The following is an 11,624-nucleotide window of genomic DNA, read 5'->3' as shown; positions in this document are numbered from 1 at the left end:
AACTTATATACTATTAAAATTAACTGTGATATTTTTTGATTAATACTATATTACGTGTATAGAGTTTCATATTCATGTCTCTCTAACAAAGACTAATAGATATTAACCGTTGCTTATCCAATGACAAAAGGATAGTAAAACAAACTGGTTTTATATTTAATCACTTCAATGAATCTTTGATTTAATTGATGTTTTTCTTAGTTTAACTTTATTACTATAAAGATCTGATATTAGTTCATAGAGTAGTTAATTGCAGTTACGTGTGTTCGTTTAGTCATAAATGTCAAATACGTGCTATGTTTTTATAAATGGAACTTTGATACGTTCCGTTTTACGCTAAGAATTATATTTATTCCTTTTTAGCATAATACACTTTTTACATAAAATTAAAAGTGGATTATTAAATAATTCTTATTATAGCATTCAAGAGTTTTTAGTTCGAAATGTGTGGAACTCTGTTGACTCATTTACATGACTGATATTATAGTGTGCACATAATTGTAAAAATTCATTTAAAAAGAGCATCTGTTGTATTTCTGGCCTTCTCAACAAATCAGCATTCCGAGCCAGTGTTGCTTACTGTATGTAATTTAAAAATAATTGACGTTTCAAAAGCGCATGTCAATTCCTACTTGTAATTTAATTAAACGAAAATTTTTTTTAATTTATTATTCTAAAATATAATTCGGTTGTTTTAAGCAATAAATTTTGTTAAGAAAATATTGGGGTATTCCATTTCACGTAAAGGCCGAAAAGAAATTAAAAAAACAATTTTTTTTTCTATCTGTCATATTTAGATATAATTTAAACGTAATTTAAAAAAAATGTGTATTCTTACTTGTGATTAATGAGATTTGTAATAAAAGTGTAGTGCTTTTTTATTTTACGTTAAAACTAAACGAAAATAAAAATGTATTATTTTAATTACAAAAACAGACTAACAACTCAATGATAACAAAAATTAAAACTAAATTTATTTATATTAACTATGTTTCGATAGTAAGTTATCTAGAATTTTGTGAAGGAAATCGATGCGTTCCGCTTTAAGAGTGTAACCAAATAAAATTTTAATAGAACAAATATGTTGTTTTTATTTTTTTATTCATACTAGAATCCATATAGTTTCATTTACAGTGACTTGTATATGTATAAAGAAACAATGTTAGAGAAACCCAATTTGAGAGAAATTAGAATTAGATTGAACTCCTTTTACCCTTAGTTTACCGCAACATGGCGCTTGTCAGTGTCAGGGATGAATTTTTTTAAATGATAAATGAACTATTATTGTTTATGATCTTGAGATCTGTAATACACCCAGAGCAAGCGATTTTAAACTGTATTTTTAAGATGATAGGATATAATGTACCTTACTTTATTTTGAGCAGATCTGACCCGTATACACCCAGGGAGTTAAGACAGATACGTCCATAGACAGTCAACAGGTTAAGCCCACTGGAGACCAAATAGCACGAAGAACAGATAGAAGATATGGCCATAACATCATTTAGATCAAATAGTAGTGTTACAGTGAATCTCATAGAAATTACTGGATAGTTGAACTAAAGGAGAGTCACAGGGCGCCGACTTTTTTGTTCATATTATGGTTGATTTGATAACATTATTTCATTGCCATTGATTAATTCATTGCCTTATAACATGACTTATTCAAAGGCAAATTAATAATAACTGCTAAGATGTCATTGAATATAGAAACCTTAATTTAAATAAAATATTTGTAAGTCAAACAAAGGCCGCTCGCTCTCTACTACCTGAAATTAAGATTACATTTTCTTCATGATACATGAGAGATTTTAAAATCATCAGAAAATCTGGATTATAAAATGCCCGTGTATTCTTCTTTATTCCAAATCTTTTATCACGCATGCCATTTGATTTTGGAATAATTTATCACAGGATATAAGATGTGCTAAATCACTACCTATTTTTAGGGAAGTGGTTAAGAAATATTTAGAAGAACAATGATTATTTATCCTTTAATTAATATTTTTTTCTATGCTCTGTTTCTATATTTTTTCTGAGGCAAGTGAGGCAAGTCAGTTTGATTTTATTTTATTATCATTGTATTAATAATTATTTACTATACCATATTTACTATAAGTATATGCTATATACATGTGTATGTATGTTTCTACATATATGTTTTATCTTTATGTAAATGTTATTTATAGTTCTACGGTTTCCATAATATGATTGTCGGAAAGAAATTGCACTTATGCACATTTTTTGTGCACATTTGTTGCACATTACAACCACCCGTTGTGCTTTGTTCTTTACTATTATACAATAATGTATATATTTTCTAGCATGAACAATAAATAATATAAACCTAAGTTAAACACATTATAAATAGTTAAAGCATTAAGATCTCGACAATAAATAGTGGAAAAATAGCAGGACGTGGATTCTTGCGATTGCAAATTTATGCATACGTTTAATTTCGAAACCACATTCAAGTACTTGTTTTCTACCAACGAAACTTCTTCAGAATCTTCAGCAAGCTTTGAAAAATTGACAAGTTTACAGTAGATTTACATAGTCCTTGAATGTAGTCACAAACTTTTTTTTCACACAGAAACCAAGGCAAAGATTTTATCGACGGATTTATCGATACGAGTAAGTTTCTTTGAAGTTACCGTATTTGTTTAACTCGACGTCACACATCGTGAATTAAGGAACATCGACATTAATTACTAAAATAATTACCAGTTATTAAAGAAAACCCACAAAGAAACTTAAACTCTTGTTTGTTTACATAGAAATGTCAACGCAACAGTTGACGATGGCTCCTGTCATATGTCAACACCATTCAATGTGACGCCCTCTGTCGAATGTAGCTCACACTTCGAACTATTTTACTGAAGGTAGACTGAACCGCAACTTTCCATTTCAAGCAAAATAAAAATAGACAGGGGGAGTAAGCGGAGCGAATGCCGATGAAGCGCCATTTTAAAAATAAAATAACTTAATAATAGCGTAACAACAATCTTTATATGTTGCAACAGAAATAGCATAACTTATAAATGGCGGTCGATATGCTATTTCATAAGCTGCATTATTTATAAGAAAAAATTATTGTATTTTTTTAAAACAAGTAAATTTTTTTTTAAATTGATTTTTGCGTTATTTTTACTTTTTTGACTATTCTTATTTATTTTAAAATAAATTTGTTGGTGTATTGCATGAAAATACAGGTGATTGGAAATAGGTACAAAAGTTTTAAAGGGGTGAAAGTAAAGTCAATTTAATTTAAGCTGCACGCTGTTTGAAAATCTATAGTTTCAGAAATAATAATGATAATAATAATATATAAAATACTACGTATTAAAATTAATTATTGTTTATTATCTGCAGACTGTACTGCCTGAAATAATTGACTTTTCGCATAACAATAAAAAAATTAATATGTATAAAAGTTAACGCCTTTTGCTGACAATTGAACTGTACAATTTATAAATTTTAACACCTGTTTTCAATAATACTGAATAAGAAATACATGGACAGCTGCTCATAAAATAAAACTTTCCGATTCACAAACCGTGGCGCATCGGCAATTTTTGTATTAAAAGCTTAAGACATACTATGATGTCATTAGTTCAGTGATTATTAACTACGGCGTTTAACTTCAAACCCAGTATTCGCTTCATGTTATGTCTGTAAATTATCATGTAATAAGTTTAAAAAGGTTATATAACAAAAGGTAAAATTTTATTTTTTACATAAATATCATAGTAGTTGTAAATATGTTTTATATGTTTAATGTATTCCAAGTTATTGAACTTACTTTGTTCGTGGAGTTATAACAGTTGACGGAAAAGTAATGTTATAATGTGAACGCGACTTAATTTTTACAAATGGCGGCATGTCACTGTGGTTTGACATTTATGATGTAGATATATAAATAATTCGTTGTAAGCGAAGCAGTATATCGTTGAATAAATAATAGAAATAATTAAAGATACCGATTCCTAATCATTTATTAAATTTAATAATGTTATTTTATAAAAATTTGCTTGGAAATTCTATTTATAATATGAAGTATATTTTAGTGATAAACCTATGGAATGAATTGCTCCACTATAGATATCAAGGAAAAATATTAACAAAAAAACTCATCTGGGTATACGTGCCCATCATAGATCTGGTCGCGTTTGGACCCCTTGTAGCCTAAATTTGAAGGATGCCTTGTTCCAATAATTTCAAAGTCCATATACTTTTATTACATGTAATAAAGGTACATCGGTTTAGAAATTATTATCTCATAAGAATTATTTAAATTTTTTTGAATCCAAATTAGAATCTCATTAGATTATTACAGTCATTTATCAACGTGAGCTTAACATTAAATTTAAGTTAGTTTGTATTGCGCCATCTGCAACTATCAACAAAATTGTAAGGGTTAGTTTTTTTTAATAGTAATTTTAATAAAAAATAATTATATATTTTTAGATGTGAAGATACTCGGAGGAATATGCCTATTGGCAGAGCTTGTGCTTAATTAATCTGATTATAGTCTCTATTAAATGAGAAGAATAATAGAAGCTCAAATTCTTTCATTCTTGTCATGAGGCATGCAAGCGGTCAATTCAAATGATGTTGTTAACAATGAATTATATGAATGATATATTATATAATGAAAGGTAAATGAATAAAAAATTTAAAAGATATAGCCTCCAAAGTGATAGCTACCTTTTAAAGTATTTTTTTTAATTCATATATCCTTTGAATGTTTCCTTAAAATGATATCGCTAAGCTGCATCCGCTATAACTTTGTTTCAATTGTAATGTTTATTTTCTTATCTATTGTTTTTAATATCATTGTCTTTTTTGTACAATGATCGTATTTAACTTTATTGGCTCTAATCGGCTATCCTTATTATATGTCAATTCGTATGCGGTGTAGATATGCATGGTCGATTGCAGAGTATTTAGTTCCATGGGCAAAATAAAGTAAATTAAACTAGTTGGAGCTATATTACGTCATCGACAGTGGTGGATCGAACAGGGAAATCCCATGAAAGAGCGCGCTTTACAATATTTGCTTGTGATCGGCTGACGGTTTTTATAGGTTGAATATTGTTTCGTAACTTTAGGAATTTTATTGGTGAGTGTGACAATTCAAAAGTGAATTTTAATTTTAACCTTTCGCATTCATAAAAAAACATATATGTTACATATAGGGGCGTAATTTGATAAAGGCTACGGCATGGTACATAAAAGGTTGAAATATATTGCTCTATAACCTACTGAAGGAATGAAGCCTATAAGAACAAACATATGAATTAAAATGTATCGCTTTGTTACGCTGCATTGGTTTAAAGCGACATAAGGTTCCTTGTTATTTGATATAACAAGATATTATTGTGATGTTCACATTTAAATGCATATGAGAGCCTTAATATCGAATAGTAATAATAAATGGTCATAGTATAGTAGATATAGCTAAGTGGTTAAAGACTAACATATACGGTCTCTGATATAGCCTAACGAATTAGCAATTTGTAGTTGCACTGAGCGGACAAAAAAAAATTAGTACCTATTTGTAAGGTGACATAAGTGTAAATATTAACAAGTTATAAACGCTAAAGAAAAGTAGTTATCTGGCAGCCTTAGGATAAAAGGATGTCAGGTTTGACATTGACAGGAGATGTCACGGGGAACTGTCAGATTTGCGATGTAAGACGAATGTACGAGTGTTTTTGTTTAATTAAAGTTCTTGGCTTACATCAAATGCTTCCACTGCAGCATCTCCACATATATTGTCACCTCTAACAAGTTATATATGTGAAAGAAAAATCATTATCTGGCTACATTAGGATAAAAGGATGTAAGGTTTGACTTTGACAGCAGATGTCAAGTGGAACTGTCAGATTTGCGATGTACGACGAATGTACGAGTGTTTTTGTTTAATAAAAGTTCTTGGCTTACATCAAATGTTTCCACTGCTACATCCCCACATATATTGTCATCTCCAACAAGTTATATATGTGAAAGAAAAATTATTATCTGGCAACATAAGGATAGAAGGATGTAAGCTTTGACATTGACAGGAGATTTCAAGGAGAACTGTCAGATTTGCGATGTTCGACGAATGTGGGAGTGTTTTTACTCGTATTTAATTAAAATTCTTGGTTCAAATCAAATGTTTTCACTGCCACATCCCTACATATATTGTCACATTCACCGAATAAACCGTACAGGTAGTATTACACCTCGTGATTTATTTTGGGATTTTTTGTAATGTAAAAAAAGAGAAGGAAATTTTTTTACCCTAGTTTATTCCACCATTAATGTTTTTCACGAAAGAAGCAGTAATAGTCCTTTACGAAACTAGTTTAATGAAGATTAAACGATAAACCACTATTACGATATGATTCGGGAACGAAATTATCGCAAGTAGAATTGTAAGAGCAAATACGATATTATTCGCGTGAGAAAATGTTCGAGAAGTTTCCAGTACTGGGTATAACTGGCTACTTTTGTACTTTCTATAAATATATTTACGGTAACATCTTATCACAATAACCTTTTTTTTGGTTTCGGGAGGAAAATCTTCCGGACGTTCATGATGGTCCGCCTCTGGGGGGAGGACAAGGATATGTGGGATTCCTACCCACTAAAACCCTGGTATCCCCCGGTGAGGAATCGCCACGCGGTCTTCTCTCGTGCTGTGCTATTCCAGATAGCCCATCCCAGGGTATGCGTGTATGGTTCACGGTACCTCTGAAACCCTCATGGTGCTATAACGATGGTTCGAGACCACATATCGATGTTTCGCCATCGTCCGTCTTAGACTCGCCGAAACTAGCGGGAGTTTAGGGCCCCCACCCTAAACTCCCGCGACTCTTTTCACCATCTTAACCCTTTCCTTACCGCAGTACGTTTCGTCGAAGTGACGCTACTGAACTGGACAGCACGCCGCGAAGTGCACATTGCATGGCGGTAGGCTGATGTTCCAATTTGCTCATTTGTGTTACGTGTTTAAATATTTTACTGGTGTATTAATTAAAAATAGAAGTTAAGGTAATTCTTATTAATTTACTTGGCTGTGATAAATCTTAAAACATCTTATTACAATTTTTACGTATATATTTAGATTCCCGTCTTATGCCATTTGCACATCAAACAATGCGACTTTTACTTCGATTTATTCCTACTGATTTATAAATTAAAAGTAAAGTGTCTTTTTGTTAACATTAGTAGATTTATTATTGCGGTGATATTTTTTATATTTTAAATTTAGTTCCCAAATACATACCATACTTTGCAAGAATTGTTTTTGAGTAAAGGCGCGTTTATAATACGATCGTACCCTTAGAGCATGGATGTACAGACCGCGGCCCGCCGGTCGAATACTGATGGCCCGCCGACAGCGAAAATAATACTCTCGTACATTCGAAAAATATTGAATTCTATTCCAGAATAAAACCAAAAAGATTTAATTACCTATACTTCTGGCGGCCGACCCGCCATAAGCTCATGATTTGCCCGAGTGGCCCCTAGTCTTTATAAGTCTGTGCAACCATGCCTTAGAGGAATCAATTCAACAACAATGCAATATAAGGAACGGCTAATGAATGCCACCTAAATGCAGCGCTGGTTCACACAGCGTGTTCAGTGGATGCCGGCTGACTCCGGCGCAGGTAACGAAAGGGTTAAAGGATCGATTACAAACTAAGACAATACTAATTAATACATACACTTGTATCGAAAAAACGTTCGTTCTTCCGTTCTTATCTTATGTATTTTAATTGTACTACATTTTTTGTATATTCTATTATACTAATGTTAATTAAAACCAATTATGTAAATTATTAACTTGTTACATTATTTGGCTCACTAAAAAAAAAATTAAACCGTTGATAAAGGTTACTAACCCCTGCTCTAGGAGATACTCTACATATACCAGCTGAAGTTGAAGTAGCAGTGGGCAGACGAACATAACTGATGACAGCTGTCATTAATTTTGGCAACGTAAGACGTCATTTCATATGATAGACTGCCATACTAATGGCATAGAAAGATGCTGAATTATTTCTGCCTTCATCTGGTCTTATTGTTAATCTATTGCAGACTTATATGGCTAGTAGAGACTTTCTACAAAGTGGGCATATGGTCTTAAGATCGTCAGAATATGTCGGACCGTATGTTACTATGAAATGCAGTCTAAAAGATTCTTCCTCGTTCCGATTGTCTATCTCTTTCTTGTTTCTAAATACAGATAATAAAAGAAATAATTTTATTCCAGTAGTGTATTGTTGGTATTGTAAAATATAATAAAGCGTATGAAAACTAATTGTTTTCTTTGTTATTTTTTCGAACAAGACAGCTGCTGAGTTAATAAACCTTGAAACAATTGAATTTCGGCTAATATTCTTAAACACTAAGACAATACGTCGTGTGACGGCTATTTTTTTTTTTGCTTTGCGTTTAAATTTCGAATGTTTCACACAGTAAATTGATAATTTAAAAGCCCCAAAATATAAAGATTTTATTTAATTATTTATAAATATAATTATTAATAAAGAATGTCTGTTATATATAAGAAATGACAGCTTATAGACCCTGATTCTGCCAGTCTTATTTGTTTTGTCTGCTTTCATAAGTCATTGTCCTATGGAGCCCGAGATTCTATGCAAGAAATTTTTAATAAACCTTATATTTTGAAACTTGTGTCACAATATATGTATATACATATTTTATATCCACAAAATCATAAAAAATTAAATAGATATAAACACGGTGTTGAAACAAGAAAAAAAAGCAGATATCTCTCAGTTTTTGTTTGTCAAAAATTTAATTAATTGTTTATTACACAAAGTATATGTATGTAGAATAAATTTGTACAAAAAAATTCAGATCTGCCACTAAAGATATTTAAAACAAATATTATTAAAAAGGTGTATTATTCTACTATACTGATGTTAATGCGTGGAATTAAATGATGTTAATGCTAATTATTGTCGCGCATCTATAAAACTATATTTGTAAAGAGCAACTGTTGAGTTTCTCGCCGGCTCTTCTCAGCAGAGCTGCCTTGCAAGCCGCCGTTACCTTCTTGTAAGAACGACAAAGCCGAAATTTTTTGTTGATGATTTGAAAGTGTTTTTAAGTCTATTCAAAAGAATTATATTAAGTGTATATATATATATACATATATATACACATGTATATATATACATATATATGTGTATATATATATATATATATATATATATATATATATATATATATATATATATATATATACATTACGTTACATACGTGCTACAAACCGTACGAATAGGTTTCTTTTAAAGTACGAATATTGTATCGATATAGACCATTTTTGCATATTTTAGCATCAACGTCCACTGTGTGATATATTTCACCTTTCTCTCTCTCCCATACATTTCTAATACGACCGGAAGGATGCGGCCTGTATCCAGTGTCTTCCGAGGATTTAAACAAGGTTTCCTGTCCAGTTTGGACAGAGATCCTATATCGCGCTTACCAGATGTGGTCTCCACTTCTAGGAGATAGCGTCCATATCTTCTGTGTGCCTTCTTGCCTGCTCGCTGTCATTTCAACTTACCAATCCGCTGCATTATATCGGACAGTTTCATTCATCTATGAATCTCATTTCTGGTCGCATCGAAACTCCGAGCATAGCCCTCTCCATTGCTGTCTTAGTGACCTTCTGCAGATGCCTTATATTGTGTTAGTTAAATTGCAAGGTTCTGACATACTACAGTTAAAACACATAGTAAATAACAAAGTCTTTGATATTTTATCTTAATGACACATTTAGGTAAACGGTAATGAGTCAGAAGTCAACTAAGTGGGTCAATTGACGTCGTGACTTGGTAGTAAATCATCCGTTATATTATTGTCTAACAAAGTATATATATTAAGATATATATAGTTAAAATAAATTAATATATTTTTTAATTTGTTTAGACACGTGTTAACGTTTATTTATTTATTTTATTATCCACTTACAAATAATTACAATGACCATTTGTTGTACATTACGAAAAGAAAGTCAAAAAAGTCCAATTTAAAAGAAGTAATATCGTGGATGCTCTATGATAAGATGAACAGACCTTATTAAAACTGACACTTAAAACACAAAATCAAAATAGGCTGTTTTTTTTCATGGCCTCCGTTTTTGGGGACCTCTGGTTTACCCCTATCGTGTTTAAAGGGATATTACAATCTCAAGTAATATTTTTTTCATATATATCTTTTATTTATATTGGTTCTTTTTTCTTCTATTCACATATTGCTTTTTATCCCTTTTCACTGTTTTTAAAATATCGCATTTGGTGTTATTTTTTTACTATTTGTAATCCTCTTATTTTGGTTGTATTTTTATATTGTTTTAAAATAGGCATTAAAATATCATTTAGTCACTAAATTACTTTTTGCACTGTATAAACTAAATATTTAATGGAATCAGGCGTTACCTCGCGGAAGTCCATCCTAAGCAAGAAAATGACCAATATTTAGCCACTTCCGCACATGCAGTGGTAGTCGTGCAATGAAATGCACCGCCCGCCAGCCCGCTGATAAATGCGTGTGCGGCAAACAATGCAAACCACAAAACCGCCACCGCCAAATCACTCAACACGTGTTTCACCCCTCCACGGGGCATCTTCAGGAGTTACGTTACACCGATTAGTGCTAAAAATTCTGTGTTGGCTAAATATTGCTCCTTTTCTTGTGTATAAACTAAATTTCAGTGTATACGCTACTTGTCATGTGGAATGTGTTAATAATAAGTCTTATATAGCAATAGATTTTAGTTCATCAGCATTTGAGGTTATAACATAAATATCAAAAATTGTGAAATTTAATGTAAAAACAGCAACTGTTGATTTTAAGCCAGTTCTTCGCTGCAGATCATCATTCCGTGTCGTTGGTAAATTTGTCTGGAATCGACTACATCGACCTTTTTACAATGTTAAATATAATTAACTCTTCAATATGCCTACGCGAATTAAGATATTTTAAATTTGGAAATGGAATTTCAATCAATTTAGACATTATATATATATATATATGTTGTACAAAAATACGGGATTTTTTTGTCATTCTTCTAATCACGTATAAAATTGGTAATTGGTTCTCTGTAAACGAACCAATGTTGATAATAATATGAATAAAAACTGGTGGTGAGATCATGTCTTCGACCTTTCCTCGTTTTGGTCAGAAGACATAGGATAATATCTTCACACGTATAACACATTTTTAACTGGATATTTTTAAACACTTTCCTTAAAGATGATTGCGGAAAGGAGGAAATATTTTGACCCTTATTTACATAGGCAACTAAATGTTAAATGTACTAAGAAACTATTTGTACTGCTGATGCAAATAAATAAATATATTATCAGATTAAAATGTTCCTATGACATTAGGTCGTTTAAACTAGTATTTTAGGTTTGTAATTCGATTTAATATATCGCCGTAAATAGGTATATAAGAGGTAAGATAGATTATCGAATTCTAATTCAGTTTACATTCGCCGCAGCTGTGGTAACACGTTCAGACTGTTGGTATATATTTAAAACACGCTGTATAACACATTGCATTGTATTTCGCAAATATATAGACACCTCACT

This window comes from Battus philenor, unplaced genomic scaffold (assembly GCF_028537555.1).
Source record: "Battus philenor isolate CCGP_79_NKW_IND1 unplaced genomic scaffold, ilBatPhil1.0.hap1 SCAF_27, whole genome shotgun sequence".
Classification (NCBI taxonomy): Eukaryota; Metazoa; Arthropoda; class Insecta; order Lepidoptera; family Papilionidae; genus Battus; species Battus philenor.
Note: the sequence above shows the minus strand (reverse complement) of the source record.